This window comes from Pinus tabuliformis, chromosome J (assembly GCF_031772625.1).
Source record: "Pinus tabuliformis cultivar Carrire ecotype Pingquan chromosome J, CPIR1, whole genome shotgun sequence".
In the NCBI taxonomy this organism is placed as follows: Eukaryota; Viridiplantae; Streptophyta; class Pinopsida; order Pinales; family Pinaceae; genus Pinus; species Pinus tabuliformis.
The window spans coordinates 1132960020-1132979108 of record NC_142295.1 but is presented as its reverse complement, the minus strand read 5'-3'; the positions used below and the strand labels follow the sequence as shown (position 1 = coordinate 1132979108).

At 42.3% G+C, this 19089-nt stretch overlaps 1 pseudogene; it reads right to left on the bottom strand.

Annotated features, from left to right (window-relative positions):
* Positions 1-1067: 1067 nt before the first annotated feature.
* The window catches only part of LOC149231068 (uncharacterized), a 43387-nt pseudogene continuing 25365 nt past the window's right edge, over positions 1068-19089 (bottom strand).

Sequence of the window (19089 nt, the reverse complement as noted above, 5' to 3'; positions counted from 1 at the left end):
CCTGTAGCTTCACGAGTCTCTGTGTGAGGGAAACAGTACGCACTGTCCCTTTTACCTCATCGTAGCACTACTGCAGCTCTCGTGCCTCTGTTTCAACCTCTGCACAGTAGGGTCTTCTTAGAGGCAGGTTAGTACCTTGAACGACTATTCAAAAAGCGTTGTGTAGTCCACCACTACACTTTCTACTGCTGCTATTGCCTCTGTTATAGTAGTCGTGTGCTACTCCTTGATTTCCGGTAGAGTTGAAGGCTAGGCCCTCAACTATAATTCTACAATTTGGAGGTTCAACTCCAACTGAACCTTTTCCAATTCTATGCGGATGTCGCACAACCTCGTAGCGAGTTTGCGAACACACACATCTACCAGATCATTTGCAGGAATGGCCAACTCCAGGACCATTCGATATGCTTCCTCCATAGCCTTAATCATGCACTGATTCGTGTCAATGAGTGTCATCATGGTGGCGAGGGTGGAGTCTCGTTGTACACCCATATGAGTATTGTGGATCTTCTGTTTGCTGATCACCTGCAAAGTGTGCTGTTTGCAGGCCCTCAGTTTTAGGATCACCCCGTCATGCAGCAAGTGGAGTGCCTCTCTAGGAAGCACTGCCAAGTTCAGCCCTACTCCCTTGAGTGCGCTAACAATGGGCGTGTTAGCTTTGGTCTCTGTCATCAGTGCTCCATCTGGCAGCACTATGGCTTGAGAGTCCTTTGCACACAACATCTCGGTGGCTTCTGAAGTACTAATGGCCAAACTAGTGGATGCTACACCAGTCTATGATGCCTATATCTGCAGCTCTCGCAGCTTCGCTTGAATGGCCCCTAATGCGTGTTGCTGCTTTTGCTCAAACTGTTGTAGCAGTTCCACGGTGGCATCCCGCACTGTATCTCCAATGTTGTTTAGATCCCCCTCTATTAGGGTGATTGGGTCCATGGACATCTTGCTGGCCTTGGACTTCTTCCACGGCCCTACTTTTTCTTGTCCCCTTGGACACTTGAGACGGAACGGAGGCATATGTAGGTCCACTCCTCCCTGCTTTGTCTGATCGTCCTCTTCTTCCTCTTCTTCTAAGGAGGGCGACGTTTCTTTGTCAGAGCCGTACTCCTCTCCTGCTGTCTGCCTGCCTGTCTCCTATGTGGTAGCCGGTTTGCCTTAGCCTTATCCTTAGCCTCCTTTCTCTTTTTCTTAGCTAGCTGCTCCATCTTGAGCTTGTCTTCATCCTTCTTTTGCTGCTCGACTGTCTTGCTGGACCCCGCCCTTAAGTTTGAGGCAATGTGCCATTCTGCCGGCCAGCTGTCAATAACCACTTGAATCGCATCATTTGTTGCCAAGTAGGGAAAGTCATGCCACTTCTTCTCGGGGTCCTTCCATGCCCTTATGGATACATGGTGGAAATCATCCTTAAATTCTGCATACGGTTGAAATTTATCAAAGACAGTAAGCGACAACCGCACTTGCAGTTGATGGCCATGTGCACATTCATCTCCATCAAGATCCAAAAGATCTTATTGTCCTTGATCCATCGCGGCCTTAGGTAGGTCCGCGTGACCGAGGGAAATTTGTTGTCTTCGGGTAGCTCCCAGGCTACCATCATGATGGACAATAAGAGCCACGCATAGTGGAAGGTCTTGCTGAGATCCTATGCCTTGTGGTAGTTCACGAGGAACTCACCGCAAAGGTAGTGCGCCCGATTAAACTAAACCCCCTCTGCGCATTAGGCCACTAGAGCTATGATAGGAATTGGTACTTCATCAGAGTGACACTTCCACAAGAACTTCCCTGCCAATATTTGTGTGGCCACTTTGACCACAGGGTTGAAAATACTTGTAATTGCATAGCCACGTTACTTCTTTACTGACCAAAATTTCTTCTTCATGGCCTCCGTGAGGGCTAGTTCGCCCGCCTTTCCACCAAACATCATAGCCAGATTCTCCCCTGAATATGGCACCCTCATGATTTAGTGGATCAGTCTATCAGTGATGCATATTGGCTCCTCCAGCCACATACACTCATCATGTTCCAAGCACAACAACTACTTGATTACCAGCAAAGTAATAGGTGTGCGGTTGTAGTGTGGCACCCATAGCAGGTTGAGCAGGCCTACCTTATCCACGTCTTTGAGCCACTTCCATGGTTCCAACGTGGTCATCCTAGTGGTATTATGGAGGATGCGGTGCATCAGCTGGTTTGTCGCCAAGTGAGGGAATCGCTCGGTGTCAGCTAAGTCCCAGTCCTCCAATTTCAACATTGGAATCTGCCCCAAGCGCGGTCCTTCAAAAATAATCTTGTCTGATAGTAGAGGCATGTACAAGGTGACCTTGCTCTCGTCAATGTCCTTAGGCACCTTGGCCTTGCCCTTGTGCGGAGGGACGTACTCAGGCAATTTAGTAATGGGGTCAGACCCCTCAACTTCAACGTCCTTCGTTTCTATCCCAAGATCCTCATCGTCCATTAGGATATCCTCAATTTCTTCCTCCTTCGGTTCTAGGTTAATGATTTGTCCCTTTTCTTGAGCAGTGGGCTTGTCCTTTGGTGGGTTTCTCCTAGGTGATGTGCACAATGGTGGTGTTGCGGCCTGCTTTCCTTTCTTGCCTTTCGTGCCTTCCTAGGTCTAGGTAGGCCTTGGTCTAGGCGATTGTGGCGACTTGGGTATCTCTAAAACCTCTAGAGAAGTTCCCTCTACTTCCATAGCAACCTCTGGCACAACCCCTTCAGCTGTCATTGCTTCCCCAATATCTACGGTTTCTGCCAGTGTTGACATGATGTTATTCAACAGTTCTTGTGTCTCCTTTGGTAATTGCTCAAACACTGAACTTGCTATTAGAGCTTCAAAGAATTCACGGTTCATATGCATCTGAGAGCTCAACAACTCAATGCTCAAAATGCCAAGTGTTATTTGTTGGGCAGCCACATGTAATTTATAGGCCATTTTGAATTCAAATCGGACAGTTCCCCCCAAAATCGGTTCATTAATGCTATATTAGCAGCAAATTTTCAAGGATCTCGCCCATAAATTTCATATTAAATGTTGCCCCCTCGATCCATTTGGCCTTTTTTTCATCATCAAATCATGAAGAGTGACTTTAACAGTCACTTTCCAACTGACCTGTGCAATTTTATCCCAGGTAGTGCAGCCGTCTACGCACTTGTGTGGTCTCTGTGACATTTCCTCATTCCACACAGTTTCTTCATCGCGTAGTCCCCCAACCCGGGCAGTGTAGTTTATAGTCCCACACCTCCTTTCAGCCACCTAAAGAGTTAAGGCTGTGCTTCCTTCATATAGTCACCTATGCGAATCACTAGTGTATGGCTTCAATCGGCTACCATTCACCTTTCCTGGGAAGGGCTCCCCATTTAACTTAACCAACTGAACTGCTCCACTGTCAGTAATCTCTTTGATGACATAGGGCCCCAGCCAGTGCATCCTAAATTTCCCTAGAAATTTATCAAACTTGTTGTCATATAGCAAAACCAGATCATTTACCTTGAAGGTGCATAGTTTAATGTGCCGATCATGCCATGCCTTTTCACGCTCCTTTTGAACTTGTTGATGAAATCCAGCTAGAAATCGGTCCTCCTCAAGCTTTGATAGCTACGTGAGCCTCTCTTCCAAGGCTCCACGGCCTGCCATTCCTATGAGTTCCACTATGCGTAGACTAATTACAATGTATTCATTGGCATCACAGCCTCTATGCCATACACAAGTTTGAAAGGCGTCTGCCCAGTCAACTTCTTGCAACTCATTTTGTAGGCCCATAGAACCGCTGGTACGCACATATCCTAGTCACTTCTCTAAGCATTGCAAACCTTTGTCAGTGCATTCTCTAGTATTTTATTAAATGCTTCCACCATCCCATTGGCCTGTGGGTGATAAGGCTTTCTCTTCTGATGATACACTTGAAATTCTTCTGTCAACACGCTGATTGTTTCATTAAGGAAGTGCATACCGTGATTGCTCATCAAGATCTTTGGATAGCCAAATCTTTTCAATATGTATTCAAAAGGAAACTTCGCTGCTGTCACGCTGGTACAGTCCTTCAAAGGCTGCGCCTTTGCCCACCTGGTCAAGTACTCTGTCGCGGTGATGATGTACCACGCACTTGTTTTCTTTCCCGGAGGTTGAATTGGTCCCACAAAGTCAATCGCCCATTTCTCAAATGGTTGTAATGTCACCTACAGTATCAACGATATTTAATCCCTTTGACATGCATCACAGGCCCTACAATATGCTTTCGTGTCCTTATGCAGAGTTGGCCACCACAATCCAACACGTAGAACCTTCTGTGCTGTCACTTTTCCTATATAATGTCCTCTTGCAACTCCTCCATGTGCCTCCGTGAGGATGCTTCTTCGCTCAAAGTCAGGTACATAGCGTTGAAATATTTCGTCCCACCCCATTTTGTACAAATGTCCTACAATGACGATGAAGCCTATTGCGCACACCACTAATTCCTTCTTTTGCTAGCTTGTATACCCTTCTGGAGTAGTCCCCGTTGTCAGGAATTGTATGAAATATTCAAAGTGGTTATCCGCGACATGCACTGCAAAGAGTTGTGCATCAGGTAGTCCTTCCTCCAAATTAGTGGGCTCCTCTCCCATTTCGATGCGCGATAGATGATCTGGTCCCGCGTTCAATCGTCTAGGCTTCACAATAAATTCAAAATCATACTCTTGGAATAATAAAAACCACATGCAGATCTCCCCCCCAACACAGGCTTATTAACTAGGTATTTTAACACATAATGATCCGTATACATCTTAAAATGTCCACCCAGCAAATAGTTCCTGAACTTTTGGAGCACGTATACCATGGCTAGTTCTTCGTGCTCTATAGTGGAATAGTTCTTCTTAGCCTTTGAAAACTTTTTGCTCGTGAATGCTATAGAATGGTCCAATTCCCCCTCACCCGCCTATGTCAGTATGGCCCCTAGCATGATACATGAGGCATCCACATGCACATGAAATTCCTTCTTCCAGTCCAGAAAGACTAGGATTGGCGCGATGACCATTTTCTCTTTCAACACGTCCAAGCTCTTATGGCATTCATCACTCCAACAGAATGTAGCATCCTTTTTCAACAACTTCTCCATGGGCGCGGTGACATTGGCATAGCTCTTGGTGAACTTCCTATAGTATCCAGTATGCCCTAGGGTTGCGCGCAACTATTTCACATTCCTTGGCGCCTCCAAGTTGATTATCACCGCGATCTTCGCAGGGTCTACCATCAATCCCTATCTGCACACCACATGCCCTAGCAGGATCCCAAAAGGGACACAAAACAGACACTTCTTCAGATTGAGCATGATTTAGTATCTTCGACATGTATCTAACATTAAGCACAGACTTGCCACATGACGCTTGACCAATCCAAACACTGTCCAATCATCAAAGTATACCTCTAGAAACTTATGAATGAAGTCTTTGAATGCCGCAATGACTACGCGTGAAAATATTGCTGGTGCATTCTTTAGCCCAAAAGGCATTACATTATACTGAAAACATCCCCATTCCGTCACAAAGGTCATCTTGCTTCTATCTTCAGGCACAATTTTGATCTGATGATACCTAGAGAACCCATCAGTGAAAGAGTATGCTTCTTGGTCGCCTACATTATCCAGGACTTCATCAGTGAATGGGGTTGGGAAGGGGTCATGCATGCAAGCATCATTCAGCTTCTGAAGATCCATGCATATCCTTATTTCTTCTTTCTATTTCTTTTCCTGAACCACTATTGGGCTTACCCAATCAGATTCTTCTATTGGTTCAATAATTCCTGCCGCGAGCATCTTATCCAACTCAGTGCGAACCCTTTCCTTATACTTAGGATTAAGGCGGTAAGGTCTTTGTTTTATAGGCTTCGCATCCGGTTTCAGGGTGATCTTCATGACACCCAGGTCTCCTATTATCCCTTTTAGATCAGAAAAATTTGTGGGGAACAAATCCTGATATTCACGGAGGAGCTCAGTGACCTTGTCTATTGTTGCATCATCCCAATAGTCCCCAATCTTTGTGAATTTTGGTTCTACCTCTGTGCCAATGTTGACCTGCCTGGTTTACAGTGGTGCTATTATGTTAGGATCCTCTATCTGCAAACCTTCAAGCTCGCAGTGACCTTCAGTTTCTGGAATATTAACTTTTCAGGGATCCTCGTCTTCTTCTTCAACAGTCACGTTATAGAATTCCAGTGCATGGCTCAGCTGGGTAGTCCAATCAAGTTGGATTAGGTCCAAAGGATCATGTGGTATCCTAAAGATCACTGCTTTAACCTCCTGTAGCACCGCGTCAATACAATCAAACACATTCTCAAAGCTAAACATCATTAAAAATCCCTGACATAGGATGTCCCAGTCCTTAGTGCCATGGCATAGCTTGGTTTCCAAATACCAATTCTTTGGTATGATGCCCAAGGTATGACAAAACAGATGCACCCATTCAGGCTGGGGCTCCGTGCCATAAGCCTTATTCCATTTAGCTAGGTGATTGCGCGGGTCATATCTTCCATCATACTTATCTGTCATCCGCACTTTTGGTTGCCCAAAATGTATTCTCATCATCCTCCTATAGTCGCACCAATCACTAAAACTATCCTTGTGTGTACCCCACCATCTTGCAGGCGTAGCGCGCAGTACCCAGTCCAAGGCCTGGAAGCAATGTTTCTCTAGTACTTCTCTTTCAAATGCATCCAAAAAGCAATCAACATCAATTAGCCCATCATAATGAGGTAGATCCTTGACTTCAGATGACACACAGCGCAATGACTTGGTCATCATATTACAACGTAGCGTCGAAACTTCATGTAGCCAGTTCTGCCAATGCTCCAATTCTTCATCTGAATCTGACGTGCAGGAGCTTTCACAATCCCATGCAATACGTCTGTCCACTGTCGGATTCACCCAATCCTGGTCTCGTGCCATTATCTTGTAAATTTGGTCTAGATCGTCATCACTTTCATAATCTTGGACTGGTTCTGTATAGTGCAGTCCCTCCGTGGGATCCAGTGGCACCACTATGTGGAGCGACTTGTTTTCAAATATCATCTTCCACTTCTTCAGGTTGATTACCCCATTCATGTCAGTGGCCCAATCGATTCCAAGGAGCACAGGGTAGGGATTTCTATCATCCACAATCTTTATTACCTCAAAATCCACCAGTGCACTTGCGCCCTAAATTTCAATTGTGACCTCTTGCAGCCTCCCCATTGGGATAATTTTCTGTTGATTCACCATTCTTAACTGTATCGGAGACCACTGGAGCACAGGTCTCCCCATTCTTTCCCAGGTTTGTTTTGGCAGAACATTCGCGTTGGACCCCAAATCCAGGATAACTTGGTCCATCTTGCATTCCCCTATCCGCGCAGTGAGTCTCACCTCCTGCTCGGTCCTTGCCTTGTGCTTTCCAAGCTTCCTGACCATGCGCAGTTCACCAGTAGCACCATCCTTACCGGCACATTGATTGATTAGTTCCTACAGGCCCTTCACAGCCTTACTATCATGAAGCAGCTTCATGCAGGTCTCCAAGAACGTGGTAATCATGGATGGGTCCATTTCTTCAACTGGTTTCTCCTGACTTCCAGAGGTAGAGGCCTCAACAAAGCTTTTCTTTGCTTCCATAAATGTTTCTTTTGCATGCTCCAAATCAAACCCAGTCTCCTTTTCTGGTGCTTTGTGGACCCATTCACCTTCTGCAGGCTGCTTCCCTTTATCCTCCCCAGTCATGGTTCCACTCCGTAGCATAATGTTTACCTTAGGGTCTTCCTCGCGAGGCTCAACCCTCATCATCTGGAGGTTCCGCATCGGCTGTGGAGGTTGCACCCCCTTTTCACAAATCTTAGCTAATAATATTGGGCAATCCTTAGGTGCATGGTCAAACTAAGTACAGTAGCAGCATGACAATTGTAACGGATTTGGTCAGTCCCTTGTGTAGTGTCCTGGGCCTCCGCATTTGTAAAAAATCATCTTTCCTCGGTCTCTTCCAGGACCTCCTCCACCTCTGCCTCAACCGCGCCCTTGATACTCACCTCGCGTTCCCCCAACCCCTTGGTCTGGAGGCCACGTTTCTGTCTGCACTCTGTATGCGGGTGTCCTATCCATCATCAATTCATAACTTTAGCAATTGCGCTCGTCATGGCCTACTGATTGATAGAAATTATAGAACAGTTGTTGCGGTGTTTGTACAAATTTCTGTAGCAAATGGAAATTATCAGTCGTATGTTTCCCTGCTACCTGACATATAGCACATAGTTCGTGAACACTGGGCAGTGATCCTTGTCATGCCCCTGACCCTTGCATTTTATGCACCAAACCTCTTCGCGCACCTCTAGTCGAGTAGTTCTATCCTGCTTCAGACTTTGCATTTCGAGACAAAGGTTTTGCAACTGTGCATGAATCTGCTGAACCCCCAGATTCGGATCTTGCATCGGCATTTCATGCAGTCTCATTGCAATCTCCAAGGCTTCTGCCTAAGTCGTAATCTTCTGTTGTGACAGCGCAACCCTTAGGTGAGGCAGGAGTGAAGCCACGAACCATTCGCGGTGCTGCCCATCCATCAAATTCATATTAGCTTCGTGGATTTTACACTTCAATCTTTGATCTAACTCCCAAGGGGTCTCACCTAGTTTCATCGTGATTTCCTTGAATCCCACAATCGACTGTGCTTCAGACTTATGCCTACTGAATTCTTTATTCAGCATGATTTGGATCTCTGCCAGCATAGCTGCCTGGTTGTCATTAGAGTACTTGATGTACCAGGTTAGTGCACGATCCTGCAAAGCACTAACCAATGTCGCCTTCTTCATGTGATCATCCATGATGCCCTGAGCTTCCCATACAGCCTTTATGACGAACCAAAATTGGTCTAGGTCCTCATTCCCTATGCCCTTGAATATAGGTAGTTTTATGGAGTTCACCATATTGAATAGTGGAGGTGGCAGTGGTGTGGGTGATGGGGTGAGTGGTGGAGGTGAGGATGGAGGTGGTGTGGATGGATGTGATGAGGGTGGAGGTAGTGTAGGTATTCACGGGAACCCTTGTCTTATCAACTGACTAGCGCTCAGGGGAGAAATATGTGATGTTCCTTTGTCATCACTTAAAGGAGGTCTGATTAGTGGGCTATACTCAGGACCTTTTCTTCCTCCATCCCTGAAAGGTTTTCCGCTTTGTGTAGCTCCAAACATCAAGGTAACCGCATAACCCGTTGTTCACACAAGAGCATCTTAATCCAAGTATTTAGTGATTTTAAATACTTACCTCGTGGTCCTTTGAAGAAGTGACGCTCTGCCTCGCTGTAACTGACAGAGGTATCAACCTCAAACTCAGTCACAAATCCCCCTATGATGTGGTCAAGCCAATGGTCAACAACACGCGCGATCTTATCTTCAGAAGCTTCCAACCTCCTTACTAGCTCCAGTGTCCAAACAATTGGCTTGTCAAGCCTCCACCTTCCTTGATCATCTGCCAACTTCACGATCCACTTGTATAACTCAACTGGGAAGGAACAGAAGAAGATTTCGTGTATTTCTGTGTACAAGTATCTGTCCAACCATTGTTCTTTCGTCAATCGTGGATTCTTGTTTTCTTGCGCTGTGAATTCGTGGATCTTTCTATCCAACTAGGTTTCAATTTCTTTCTTAGTTGGATTCCAATGATACGACATCACACATCTCTCATGCAAATCCTGATCCTAGCAATAAAACCATTTGTTGGCTTGATGGGCCCTGACCCAGGTTCATCGTTAGTCAGCCAAGCAAATCCCTACACTACTAGCCCTTTTGGCATCAACCAGAGGAGCGCGGACCAAAGTCTCACCCAAGCAGTATGGGGGGATGTAGGGACCAAGTTTCCACACCCTGAGATGGTCGTGACGATGATCTATACTTTCTAATCATGCCTTCGTGTAGATCGATAAACTTTTAGGGCTTATTGATGTTCCTTCTCTTCCGTCCTTTAGTACCTCCATGAAGGTACCCAACTGATCTTCACGTAGCCCTAACCCAAGGTCTAGGCACTTACACGCCTCTTGTGACTACGTTACTGTATAAGTTCCCAAGTTATCTTAAGTGTTACCTAATCTACCATGCATTTATAGTTACCTTCACGTAATCCTTTATTCTTTCTTGTGTTCAATTAACAGATATAATCGAATACATTCGCGCATTAAATAAGCATTATAATGTAAACCCAGATCATATCATAATATAATTAGATGCATTAAACAGAGACAAAATACACAGTGATTTGCATAATACTTCTCTTTATTGATATCTCAAGTTCAATACAAACTCTATCCACCCTGCGCACACAGCTGCAGGGGTCCACGCACTTAGCTGCAGACTTCCACCCTAGGCCTCTGCGCACTTAGCTGTAGATCCTCTACCTACACTAAGACCTGAGAACACTTAGAACTTCTTACCCCAAAACTCTTCTCCTACTAACCTTAGACTCTTCTAAGACTCCCTTTTTATACAATCCCATGGTCCGCAGACCATGGGTAGATCTTTATAGCTGACATGAGACTTTACAAAACAAGGGCAGACAACTCTTTGACATCTTCACGCTCCGCGACCACAAAATGCAGAGACTTTACATATTTATTACAAAATTTTGGCCTTCTTCCCCAAAACATGGGCTTTTAACCCCAAAACTAGCTCTTGGGGGAACCTGTTCCCAACAATTTATGTAATTATGAGAATTTCCTTAAATGTTTGCAGTTTGCCTTTTTACTGCAAGTTTGCATTCGATTTGGGATTTTTTGCATTAATGTTCAAGTTAAGGTTTTCTCTCTCCATTTGTTAATTTCTTGTTTACTGGTTATAGCACATCGATTTATGAATGAAGGATTTTCGAATATGAATATGTTCTGGTACAGGAACAAAGCATTCTGGTACATGAACATAGTGTTCTAGTACAAGAACAGAGTGTTCTGGGCAGGAATGGATTTGTTCTGGTACAGGAACAAAATTTTCATAACAAAAAAAACGAACTCACTTTGTTTTCCTATTACAGGAATCATCGTACATGAGTAGATCTTCTTTTTGAATATTTTGAGTTTTTCAATTGATTTATTAAGTGGAATGAATTCTAAGTTTATTTATTTATTTTAAAAATTATTTTTCTAGTAAAGTCTTTGACTGTTATTTCCTGAGTGAGTGTCCAGTTTCCAAAGTAGTGTGTGGTGTCATTGTATGGAAAAACATGTATGGAAAAACATGTCAGGGTTATGATTTGGGGAGAAGTCATTAAATGAGTGCATAAATTTAAAAGAGATTTCAAGGGCTCAACTTGTCATCTGGTCCTCCTACCAGTCCCAGAAATGTTGAAGGTGTTGGACCCACCAACATTCAGGGGCTCTCCATGATATGACGTCCCAACTAGACCTCACATAGTTTGGATTAGGATTCCCAATAGTGGTTGTAATGTTGTGCCTTGACTGCAGAAACGTGCAGAGGGAAGTATGATAACTTTGGGTGAGAGCATGTGTGTGACCCTTCGGGGAGTTAAGTGCGATGCATGAAGGTTCCAACACACAAAGGGAAAGGAAGTGCTCTCCTTGGAAGCCTATAATAGTACATAGATTGAAAGGAATACATGAGTAGAATGACATCACAAGCTAAGATGAAAAATAGTCCACAAGTTAAAGTGATGAGTTAATACAACAACACACATCCAACAATATTCATACAAATGCAAACGAAATATTTCACAAGCATAAGCATAAGTTAAATAACATACATTGCAAATACAAAAAGAATAGTCCTACTATATTCACAACATATGCATGAAAGCGTGTTGGCCCCAATAGTGTAACATTACAGTTAAGAACACCTTCTCTTCCAAAGAAGTATACTCGCTCTATGCTATGGAGAAGCCAAGGTTCTTCACAATAATCCCAAGGTCTTTCTAAGCCTATGCCTAGAAAAGATATTGGCCCCCAAAATCCCTTTATATGAGTTATAAGGTTATATTTATAACAAGAGGGGATGACTCTTCAACTTATTTATAAAATGACTCATTACATTACATAACAACTATTCATATACCATACTGACACTTGGAATTTCACTTACAACATTATTACAAATAATATTACAATTTACACTCATACTCATATAGGACAAAATAGGGTAGAGACAACTTGACATCCTAACAAGAAAAAACACTATGATGCTTGATTTTGGGAACACTCTAGCTCGAAAACTTCCTATTGATGCTATGCAATGACATCCTCAAACTACATGATGGTGTCAGGCTAGAAGCGAAATCTATCCTCCATAGCATCCAGGTACAATGATTTGGAACCAGTCTTAACTTCTTTCTCAAACAGGAGCAATATGGTTTTCATCTGGATGGGACCACCGATGTAGTTATGCATGTTTTTTCTATTCAACTCTAAATCCTCCTTGGTGGAAACCCGTCTCAGCTGCTCCAAGTACTCTTCAATCTCCTTCCTAACTTGGTGTTTTCATTTAGCTTCAGTGAGTGAGATGGCTTATGGGATCTTGTGGTTTCTCACCATGAAATCCAAACTCATGTACAATCGTACATATGAGGCCTGAATGTTTACAATGAACGAGGCGAGTTGCTTGATGTTCTGAATCAATGTTAAAACTCTTGCTTTATCCATATCTTCCTGCAAATTCATATTATTTACCAAAATAAACGGTGCCCCTTTGTATCTCATTGTCCATTCTTGCACAACGATGATGGTAGTTTGCACATTCGTAAGAGTCTTGACAAGTTCCTCACTCTATTGTTGTGAGCTATGCAAGCAGAAAAATACCTTATGTATGGTCATGAGCTCCTCATAGAGATCCCACATGGTCTCTTCAAGTGTTGATACTTCACCAAGTATCACTGCTCTAATTTCCCCCAAGTAGACTTGTGCAGAGACTACGTTCTGTGCTACTACGAGGAGCTATTCTATCTCTTGCCAAGAAGCATGTAGATTTTGTACGAGTTTCTTACTCTTAGCCATCAAATACTGAGTGTTTGATCTCCTTGCACTTGCGAAGAACAAGTTGGCTTCGGCAATGGAATTTGGATTCCTGCTAGTGTCTGCCACTATCACCCTTTCTCTATGCAAGTGATCCACGATCATCGAGAAAATTCTCTCTTCGTGCTTGTAAAATCCTCTTCTAAAGTTCATTATATGATAGATTGTAGACATCCATTACCAAGCCATCATTAAGAGGAACTATGTCCCCTTTCTCACTTGGGGCTAACTCTAGGGCTAGAGGTGGTGGAGATTGAATGGTGACCTATGGTGCACTAGGTATCAAGTCGACATCTTCATTCATGATTCTAGTTCCAACTCCATGTCCGCAACTTCAATCAAGTCTTCAATCTGCTGAGCAAGCTCTTGATCTTGCATCTGTTCACTCTCTCCTTCTGCTACTAGTTGGTTCTATTATTGCTCTTGAACTTGAATCAAAATTTCTTCTTCTGCCATTGCACCTTGCCTTTCTTATTCTTCTGGCTTCTATTTATCCTCCTATTCTATCCTTGTTTGTTCTTGTTCTTTCTCCAGTTCTTGTTTTGTTTTCTACGCCCTTAGTTCTATTTCCTAAAAGCTCTATTTTCTCTCTTCCTCCACTCTGCTCTCTGTATCCTCTGCTTCCTATTTGCTTCCGCTGACACAACTTCTTGAATAAGGATTGAATCCACTTTCACTTTGTAGCTTTGTTCTCCCTCTAGACTATCAACAACTCTGTTGCTTCCAGAATTGTCCTCTAGATCTACCCCAAGGCTCTTTGCTGAAATAACTTCATTAAATTTTTTCCATGTTAGTGTTGACTCCTTTTCTATAAATAGTTGAGTGTCCACATATACTGACCAGTCTACTATTTTTTCTCAAATTCTTCCCTAGTAATGCTTTCAGTGGTCCCTATTGAAGCGTCTCTCTTTGGTGTCGTGGTAACAATGATTGTTGAGATAAATTGCTTCACAAGTGTGGTACCTGTGGGACAAAAAGGAGACTCATGGCAAGCAAACATTGGCTTCAACAAATCTACCTTCAAAGAATGATCAAGAAGCAAACCAGGCATATGATGGAAAGGATTACACAATTTTCATTTGCAAGAGAGACTGAATTCCTGTGGGAATTGCACACTGTGTAGTCCCAGCAGCCAAGGACGAAGCTTGAGGCTTGGGACTGTGTAATGCATAGTCCTATCTTGGGCAGAGACTGCAATGCGCAGTCTCAGTGGCCAAGGTGACATGCTGACCCCTAGAATTGCACAGTGCATAGTTGGACCCAGCCTGTACTAGACACTACACAATTCCATAGGCCAAGCTTTTGGCTTGAACCTTAGGGTTGCGCAGTGCCTAGCTGGGCAAGGAAATAACAACTAAGGCAAGTGCAAATATTCCCAAGGGAAGTGTGAAAAATGAGTAGATCTAAGTGATCATGTGAACTTGAGTGTATATCTAACTAACTATGAATGAATCATGATAGATCAAGAGAAAAAATGAATGAATGGGAAGATAATCAAATCGGTGAGGAGAGTTGCCGCAACGATGACCATCGGTCCAAAAACAAAGAAACCGACGTGACACTTGTGAAAGGCAAATGATAAATTGAAACAACACTTCTACAAGATAAAATATTTTGAAACACCATCAACCATGAAGAGAAACAAGTAAAACAAAACTCACACAAGCGAAATGACAAAAAGCGATAGAAAAAGCGACAAAAGATGCTAAAACAAAAAACTCACCTAGATAAGCGTTGAAAACTCCAACAAAGGTTCCTTTACCTCCTTAGGAATGCTAGAGCTCCAGATTGAATGTGAAAATGAGCTCTAGAGGTGTTAATTAACTAGATTTGTGATCCATAAATACAAAGATGCAGTAGAAATAACACTTCATTTCATTAATATCAAATACTGAAATATGCTTACAAATAGAATGGAAATAAGACTAGCTCGGGCGATGGTAGCTTATCTCTGAGAAGAGATGTGGTGGCTACATGCCTGTGAATTGTGTTACAATGAGGCTCAAAGGCCTATTTATTATTGAGAAACAATGGAAAACCCTAAACACCCAAAAAACTAACCCTAGGAGATGAAGCGCCGAAATTGTGGGCCTCATTTGGGTAAATTGGTACATCAACTTCCTGGGGTCGTAACTTTGGCATATGATCTCCATTTGGCTATCATAATACCTCGTTTCGAAGATCTCAAAGTGAAGGGTACAAGCAAATTGGAAGGCTAATTCAGGGCATTTTCAATCTCTCCGTTTTCCATAAAAATGTTGTTTAGGGCCCCAAAATGGCTCTGGAAGTTTAGGACCCGAATTACTACCAAAAATAGTAAACTGTGCTACAATTAAGGAAACTGAAAAATTGAAAGTGACAGTGTTGTGGGTCTAAGTGGAATAGGCAGGTGGCCACCAATATCCACCTAGATCAATTTGAGCAAATGAGGGCTTATGACGCGCATGCCTGAAATTAAGGAAAAGTGACACTTAGTGGAAACTTCTAAAAATAATAATGTACCACCTTCGAGAAACTAATAATGGATCCCTACTTCCTAGGGATGATTTTTTCACTTTAGTTTTCTTGCCTGTCCGGGGAAACTTTCCATGTACACTGCGAGGAAACATTGCGCATGATCCCAGTGGCTCCATACACATGTAGTAGTCCAAGAGGGCTCAGGAAGGGTAAAAAATAAAAGTGCTTGGATTATGCTTGAACTAGGTTCATGTTGAAGATCTCATTGTTGTGATCGCAGTGGTGCGAACGGTTCGTTAAACTGAGTCCGTATACGAAAGTTAGGAGTAGTGAAAGTTTAGGGTTGACTTGGGTGACTGGGCAGGCTTAAGAAGGTAGCGATTTGGATAAAATCTAGCCAACCTGGGCCAGATTCTGGTCGAATTTGTGCCCTATTTAATTTGTCTCCTTTGACCTATTTTTCGATTTTTCAAAACTAACCATGTCCTTATTAAAAACAAAAAAATATAATTTTTGGGGTGGCGGGCCACCAACCCTGCCACCCCCCCCAAAAAAAAATCCAACGTATAAATTAATTATGTGGCGACGGGCCATGAGTGCCACCAACCCTCCCTCAACTACCAAATTATTAATTAGGGGTGGGCGGCCATGACCCCGCCACCCCCGGAGCCCTCACACTAAACAACAACATTCAAAAATGGTGGGGGGCGCGGGCTCTCAACCCCGTTGCCCCTCCACCTCACCATATGAAATGAAACCAAGTGGGAAATGGGGGGAGCGGGCCACCAAAATAGGCAGACCTACCCCCAAATAAACTGTGCATTAATATTACATGTTAAAATGGGGAGGGGCGGGATTTGATCCCCCAACCCCTCCTCAACAACTTTCCAACATTGCCACTATGCCAAAACTAACTTGTTGTTTAATCCGCCAATGAAACTTATAATTAAACCCTTTTGCACAGTATGCCATAGAGGAGGAGCGTGCACCTAGTTCAAGGCAGGAGTAGGCATGGATTTCTATGCAGGTGGAACCCTGAGCAGTGTAAAGAGGGGGCCAGAACCATGATCTGAGCAATTTCTCCAGGGGGCAGATTTTCATTTTGTCAGTTTTCAAGAAATTTTATATGGTTTTAGCATTTGTCGACACCATGAACTCAACAGTGCTATCCGTTTCTCCATCAGAGTTCTGCAATTTTCGGGCCTCTTCAATTTTGGAGGTATAAGGGTGTCATTTTGATTTTGATGTATTTTCATTATTCTGCCATCTAATGAAAACAGGGCCTCCCCACTAATTCAAGCAGGGCTTGGAGATGTAGTCCCTCCTGGACGAACTTCGATATCAATCTGGTGTCTTCTATGCATGACTTGCTATTCTTCTCTTCCTCTTCTTTTATGCATTTGTAATTTCATGGTTAAATGCAAGCTTAATATGTAATTTTTTAATGCATCACAAGGAAAATATTTTTGGGATCAAGTGGTATCAGAGCTGGTCCTTGTAGATGTGAATTGCATGTTTGTATGCTAACAAGAAATAGGCTTCGAAGAGGCGAAGGGAAACTAAAGTATTTCGATCCCGAAGCGGGGCGTGCACATTGAAGGAGGAGCATGGCAGATGAAGAGGCTCGTTATGAAGAGGAGCTCAATTTCCACAAAACCTTCTATACAATGGCAGAAAATGTCGGTCAATTGCTTTCAAGGCTGGAGAAAGCAGAAGGGAAAAAGGCAGAAGAACAAGGTTTAGTGCATGGAAATGGTGGAGAAGAACCCCCTCCTTCTCCTTCCACGAGTGAAAGCTCCTCTTCCTCTCATCACCATCATCATAGAAATTCAAGGGGTGCATCTAAGAAACCTTTCTTTAAATTAGATGTCAAATTTGATCTGCCCATGTATAACGGTGAAAGTAATGCAGAAAAGCTTAATAACTGGATTAGACAGATTGAGATCTACTGCAGGATTCAGCAAATCGAAGAGGACGAGGCAAAGATTCAGTTAGCCTCTCTTCGACTGAATGGCACCACTCTCGTCTGGTGGGAGAGAAAATTGCAAAGCAGTAAGAGTGTCGGTAATCTTCTTTCCTCATGGCCCAGTTTCATTTTTGCATTAAAAGAACAATTTTATCCCTTGGTTTATAAGCAACAACCCTTGATGGATTGGAAATACTTAAGGCAAGGCAGAGGTTAGGATGTTCAGAGCTTTACCAAGGAGTTTAGAAAACAAGCACTTAATTTGGGCATTGCACTTGACTCACCTGAAGTAGTAACTAAGTATATTGGATCATTACATAGTTACATTAGACACTCATTATTATTGTTTGAACCATAGAAAATTTTAGGGGCGAATGTTTGCCCTTTGGGGGAATTAAGGGGTTTTAAATTTTTAGTGGCAAATATTTTGTATCATAGCACATTTTTACAAATCACCTCAAATAGCCCACCTTATTTTAAGGGGGAGGGTTAAAAAGGTAAATTTAGCCCTTCAAACTAGGAGTTACAACCTTCCATTCGCTCATTTTCAAGAATAGGTTTTATTTAAGTGAATCCTATGGGCCAAATACCATACTTATAAAAGAGGTATGGTAAATTAATAAAAATATAAATAAATGAGAGGTATGGTAAATAAATAAAACATTTTTTATATTTACTCCATAAGTCACCTTATAAACATGCAAGGGTGTAAACAAATAAAAATATAAGTAAAGTGGAGGTATGGTAAATAAATAAAATGTCATTTTATACTTACTCAAAAGGTATGGTAAATAAATAAAAGTATAAATAAATTAGACGTATGGTAAATAAATAAAACCTCTTTTTATATTTAGTCCATAACCCTCATTCTATTTATGAAGGCTCAAGAAAGAGGTTTTATTTAAGTGAATCATATGGGCCAAATACCATATTTGTAAAAGAGGTATGGTAAATTAATAAAAATATAAATAAACTAGAAGTATGGTAAACAAATAAAACATTTTTTTATATTTACTCCATAAGTCACCTTATATTTACGAACACTCAAAAAATGCGTTATATTTAGGTGAAACCTATGGGAAAAATACTATGGGACAAATACCATGGACTAGATTGTTATTAATACCATGCAAAAAAACATTATTAACCCTAATATTAATATTAATAAAAATAAAAATGGCACATGGTATTGACCCATGGTATTCACCTAGAATGTAGCCTATTTAAATGGGGGAATTAAACCAGCATAGATCCATCTTTACTCTGGATCTACTAACCCCCGAGAGGTATCAAATATCGTGATATGCAAACTAGCATAGAGTGAAAAAATATTTGATCCCTCTTGGGGCTTGGTGGATCAAGAGTAAAAATGGATGTTGTAATTTAATGTATGTTAAACATTTTAGCTTGGTTAAAATAAAAAATAAAATAAACTTCAACTATTAATTTTATTAATTTTTATAAATTACTAATAGTAATTTTTAAGCTCCAGGTTTATGATAACCCATGGTATTGACCCATGGTAATACCATGGTATTCATGTGAGAATAGACTATTTAAAGGGGAAATTCTATCATCTTAGATCCATCTTAATTCTGGGTCTACCAAGTGCTCAAAGGGATAAATAGGTTTCATCCCCCTAAGAGTGGTAGATGTGGAGTTAAGATGGATATAGGTTG